This window comes from Rissa tridactyla, chromosome 1 (assembly GCF_028500815.1).
Source record: "Rissa tridactyla isolate bRisTri1 chromosome 1, bRisTri1.patW.cur.20221130, whole genome shotgun sequence".
Taxonomy (NCBI): Eukaryota; Metazoa; Chordata; class Aves; order Charadriiformes; family Laridae; genus Rissa; species Rissa tridactyla.
In genome coordinates, this window is record NC_071466.1 from 28037084 (window position 1) to 28043083 (window position 6000).

General features: G+C 45.0%; 1 protein-coding gene across 1 annotated transcript in view; it reads right to left on the minus strand.

The window, feature by feature from the left end:
* Nucleotides 1-4650, minus strand: part of LOC128904172 (probable tRNA methyltransferase 9B) — a 48157-nt gene extending 43507 nt beyond the window's left edge. Inside the window, exon 1 of the mRNA XM_054188125.1 lies at nucleotides 4568-4650. The gene's annotated coding sequence lies outside the window, so the exon portion shown is untranslated. The remainder of the gene's footprint in view (nucleotides 1-4567) is intronic.
* Nucleotides 4651-6000: the final 1350 nt, after the last annotated feature.

Below are 6000 nucleotides of genomic sequence, written 5' to 3' on the forward strand. Positions count from 1 at the left end.
AAGACATTTCTACTTTCTCACTGCAAAATGCTTCTAGCTGTAAATTATTTCTGCATTTCAGATTTATACAGGAATATGTATAAACTAAATGAAGAAAAATGAAAATATATTCATGCAGCTGTTTCTGCCTATCACCTTTAATCTTTCATGCACTTTAAAATATGTGCTTCCCACAAAGGGAGAGAGAGATCTATTTTTGCTTTATGTGAATATAAAAGTAATTTGTTGCCATAGCAATATTTTTCCATCCAAATGCTCAGAACACCACAGTTGCTTCAGGTTTTGGGCAAACTGTAACTATCCCAAAAAACCATGTAAAGCGTTATGCTTCAATAACCTCTTCAGTTCCATTATAATCACATCTTTCTGCTAGACATTATTAACAAAAAATAATTCAATACAGATGTTTTTGTCTATACAAGCCTACTCCCAGAGACCACTTTCAAAATCATTTGCTTGTATCTTGTTTAATTCAATTTGCATTAAACTTCTGCAGAACGGACTGAAAAAAACAACCGAATCTCTATGCAGCGGGCCAAATTCTGAAGCGCACAGAATTTTGAAGTGCACAAATCTAAAGAAAGATGTTAATCCCCTGCATGCTGTACTTTCTTAAATTCCCCCCATCCCCTTGCGTAGTGCTCTTTAGTAGGGTTCTCAGAGATGTTAGCCCTGTTCATTTCCATAGCAACCCTCTCCGCAGACTAGAACAATTTGTTAAAATTGTTGGGGTTCAGCCTTTGAAAACAGCAATACTGCCACAAAGACTGGCATGAGCAACCTCCCAAAAAATTGGGGTAGGAATCACAGGAGCACCATTTTTTTCACTGTAATTTTGACCCTGTCCTGGGAACAGTAACTTCCATGGCTCTGGGAGGACATTTCATGCAAGCTGGAACTATGGATTATGGTACACAAAAGACATTGCCTGGTTGAAGCTTAATACATATTCTTACTGCAGTATTACATAATGTTTAAATACCAATAAAACAGCAACCAAATGAAATATAAAATCCTCAAGATCTTAATAAAAAACCCCAAACCAGAACACAGAGATGTTGGCAGCTTTCCACTCTCTTCCACCTACACCTTAAGAGTGATTTCACAATGCAGGGGATTTGTGTACATCGAGGCTGGCTGCCTCAACTCCCTGACAGCGCTCCCAGCCATGATGCCACATTAAACTCCCATCAAAACCTCTGCACTGGCTACCTGGTGCTCATACGTCTGGTGGAAGTTCTCCAGATGTGTCCAAAGCTGAATCACTGTGCAGTTCATTTGGACAGAAAGGACTGTATGTATGCATGTCACTTTTTTAGTGCTTCTGACTGGACAGGAGTTGTGCATGTGTAACTATCCTTGTTACCTTGCTCACATTTTCACCAGCCCTTGACTGCTTGTTTGTCTGTTTTGCTGCACACTTTTGAGCCTCCGTAGCCTTGCTACACACTCCAGAGCCTGTAAACTCTTTGGGGATATTTATTACATATCCCTCAGGGCCTCAGCCTGCTAAGCTGTTCTGTAAGACTACAATATAAACACTAAATAAACATGAATATTATAGTCCAGACCTGCTAACACTGTATCTTATTTCTTAAAAAATCTACTATATGCTTTCGTAATCCAGATGTAAATCATGATTTACTGTTGTATTTAAATTGTCTCTGTCTAAACTGGATATGAAATGCAAAATGGTGGGTTTTTTTCCATTGCCACAGCCAACCTGAAATGTAACTGTACTTCTGAATACAACTGACTCTGCTGCAGACAGCCCTTCTTTTGTGCAGTGATTTGCACCGGCAGTGCCTGCACATGTCTTTTATATAGCAACACAGAGAGGGAAAGGAGACGGCACAAAACAGCAACGTAATTGCAAGCCCATAAAACGTGATCAGGGAGTCTTCAACAGATAGATATTTGCAGCATATAAACTGTCATAACATACTTGCCTTAAGGTGAAGTTTCATGGTCGACTTAAGACAAACTAAATCCACATACTATTGCAAAAAAATGAGCGTTCTTGCCTTTCCTTTTGCCCCAGTCTGCAAGTTTCTGGCCACTCCCGCCAGCATTAAAGCAAGACTGGGAAATCGATCTAGCCAAAAGCATTTTTCTGTCTTTGAGTTTTGTCAGGTTGGTTTTCAGTCAGATCAGTTTCCAGACCTGGCTGATCATGCAACCAGCCACGTAAACCCCACTGCAGGAGTGAAATTACCCCTTTCAAGGGCATCACACACAGTGCAAATGGAGGTCAGCTAATCCCTGTTGTGAAGAAACACTCTTAACTGACTAGATTTCGTATTGATAGTGTTCTCTAAGGGGTAATACACAAAATAACTATCAATCAGTATATGTCAAGCAGTTTACTGCCAGAGGAAACAACTTACCGTAAACAATGTTTCTGCAAGGCAGGCGCATATTTAGATCACTATTTTGCAGATAAGGAAAGAAAGCGAACCACATTAACTTTTATCCCTAAGGTCAAAGAGAAAATGCATAAGGCAGGATAGGAGAGACCTCCTGCCTCTGAAGTCCTGTACCTTAACTACAAGGCTAGCTTTCTTTGTATATGCACCTCTCTTTCATGTGTGAGTGCACGTATATACACATACAGATTTATGTTTCATAAAGAAATGTGCCTAACGCTGCGAAAAATTGATTTTTGTGGTCAAAACCAAAATAACAACTTATTTTAGAAGCTCTACTAAACTACAGGAGCAACAGAGAAAATTAACAAGCAGAATGTGCACAAAAGCATCATACAGTTAAGGCTTCATTCTTAGTAGAAAATTGTTAACTGGTTTTTACACCTTGGAATAACTCATAAAGACTCATTCCATATTTTACACTGCTGACTTCCAAATGCGTTTTGAGATGCTTTTTTTTTTTAACGTGAGATTTAAATAATTTTGGTTTCCCAAGAATCCACACGTGTTAACAATATCACTGCATCAAGGCACAGAGCTTATTACTATTATTTTATTGTTAAATTTGACTAAATACCACTTGATAGGTAGAGAACATAAACTACTTTAACCATAATGGCAGATGAGCTCTGGTTTTGCTTGTATCAACATCATAGTTTTAGAAATGCCAGCTAACAATGAGCTTTATTGTACCGAATGGGATAGGTGATCAGGCACTGAACCATTTTCCTTCTGGCTGCCTACTTCCTCTCCACAGTCAGGCAGTTCGACAACTGGCAATGCTCCAAAAGACATGGAGATTCATAAATGCAAATATGTATTAAATATGCAAACATTATGGATCAGTGTGCCCTGAAATATGCATGTTCTTAAAACATAGCAACATAGTTTCCTGATAATACGTAATGACATCTGACAGCTCATATTCTAAACAGATTTCCTTCTGGAAAGAAGAATTAGTGGGGAATACAAATAGAGGTATACAAGAAAGTGAAATAATTAGGTTTACAGGAAGAAAGAAAATGCAAGGGCAAATATAAAAACCCCAGTGTTGATCATGCTACAGAAAATCCTGACCACGTTGCAGTACATGGTGCAGAAGGTCTGTTCCCCCAAATCTCATGGCAGAGGGCTTGGGAGAAGCTGGGAAAAGAGGGACGTGAACTTGGGAGCAGAGGTACGCTGAAGAATCTGCAAGCATGCAGGCTTCCCAGCCAAACTCCTCTGGAAAGGAGGATGAAGCAACTGTAAAGGTACTCAAGGGGGCAGATACACAACCCTCACAGACCTCTCCAATCCACCGCTCATTTATCATGCTTCAGGTCAGGGCTTTACCCTTCCCGGGGTCAGGGATTTGCTCCTCCTTTCACACAGCGAAGCATCCATCAAAGTTGTGCAGCTTCCCAGCTGGAAATAACGTGCCAGAGAAAGATTTTATTTAAATAGGCAAAAACACTGGGAGGGCCGTTCTCACAGTTGCCTGAACGCCCTTTATGCCACCCTGAAGGCCAAAGGCAGGCATGCGGCGTTAAGAGTCCGTGCAGAGAAGTCATCTGTGTGTCCAACTGGTGTAAAAAAACCACCCCTCTGTCGCGTTTCCTCCAGGAAGCCCGAGGAATGGAGGGGTCACAGCCAAGGCAGTGCTGGGCCGACCGACCCACCCGCCTCAGGAACTCGCCCTGACGGCCCTCACCCGAGAGGGCTCATGAGGGAGCCGACCCTCCCCGCAGAGCCGACCCCATCGCCCGCCGGACCCTCGGGGCGGCCTTGTCCCCTGCGGACGGTTTTACCTCACGGAAACAAACCCTGAGCTCCCACCTGCGCTCCTCGTTTACGCTGGGACTCCAGGGGACGGGCCCCGGGCAGGCTCAGGGAGTCAGGGCGCTGCTGTGGGACGCGGGACCCAGCCTGTGTAAGCCCCCAGCGGCGTCCGAGCCTCCCCGCGGGCCCAGCTCCAGGGGGACTCCCCAGCGCTCGGCAGGCTGGACGCCGAGCGACTCCCGGACCTTCCGCCGCCCTCACCGCACACCCCTCTCCCTTTCCGCCTCCCCCGTCCCGGCCCGGCCCGTCCCAGCGCGGCCCCCGGGCACTTCCCCCGCCACCTCCTTCCTCCGGCGCCGCCGCCGCCCAGCCCACAGCACCTCCACTCCCCGCCCCGGCCCGGGCGGTTCCTGCGCTCCCTCCCTGCCTCCCGGAGAGCGGCTCGTCTCCGTGGCTTGGCTGCCTGGGCCTCCATCTCCATGTGCTTCCATAAAGGAATGGGAGGGACACCCCCACGCACGCACCCGGGCCGTGTCACGGCGTCCCCTGGCCCACGCTGGGGCTGGTCTCTGCCCCTGGGCTGGCCCTGAGGTCAGCAGCCCACCTGCGGCTCTGCCTCATCCCCCCCAGCCGCTTCCAGTGTGCCCCGACCTCAATTCTCATAAATAGACAGGTGGACATTTACCCAGGTTCACTATACAGTGGCCAAGAGTTTCCATAACTGCGTATTTCAAAAGGGGGAGGAAAATCAGGACAGTTCTCCCACTTGTTCTGAGACGGATGGAGGTCACCGAGGTGAGTATGAAAGAAAAGCATCCGAGGACACGGTGAATCCTGCCATAAGGCAAAAAGCTTAGCCCTCAGACCTGACACATCTCATGCAATAAAAGGAATGGAAATTGCATGTAGCTCTGCCCAGCTCTGGCCTCTAGTCACCCTTTCGCCACTGATTTGCTGCACGTAATTGCTGTGAATCATTGTGTTTATACTTAGGTTTTGTTCCCTTCCAAATAGCGATAACGTGTTTTGCTTTCCTGTGAGGTGCTCCAGCTTCCATGGAAGAAAAGTGAGTCATCTTGTTACTTAATGCATGAATTCTGTTGGCAAAGTCCATCCATTTAGGACAAGAGGAAACGGCCTCAAGTTGTGCCAGGGGATGTTTAGGATGGATAGGAGGAAAAATTTCTTCACAGAAGGGGTTATCAAACATTGGAACAGGCTGCTCAGGGAAGTGGTGGAATCGCCATCCCTGGAGGTATTTCAAAGATGGGTAGACATGGTGATGAGGGACATGGTTTAGTGGTGGTTTTGTCATTGTTAGGTTGATGGTTGGATTCAATGATCTCAAAGGTCCCTTCCCACCTAGACGATTCTGTGATTCTGTGTGTCTATGATTTTGGTTTGTATTTGTACAGCACCTGGTGCAATGTGGGTCCTTCTTTTTCTCTAGGGCTTGCAGGCGCTTGCAGGCCAGCAGAAGTACATAGAGTTAATTATACCCATGCATGAATGCATGAGGAAAAATATTTTTTAGAAATAAAAGTAAAAGAAAAATATTCTGGAAGACTGTCTCCCGAGGCAGCATATTTGCATCAAAAACCTTCAAAACTAACTGAACGAAAAAGCAGAGCAAACACAGTATCTGAATGAAAAAAATAAACTGTCCTAACCAATATAGTGTCTGTATGAAATGTTCAAATCCCGGTCTTCCTTACAGAACTAAACAAACATAACTAAAGATAGATTATCTTTTAATTGCAGCATTTGTTCAATTAACTATTTGGTGCAGAAAAATGATATCATGCAGAAAAAA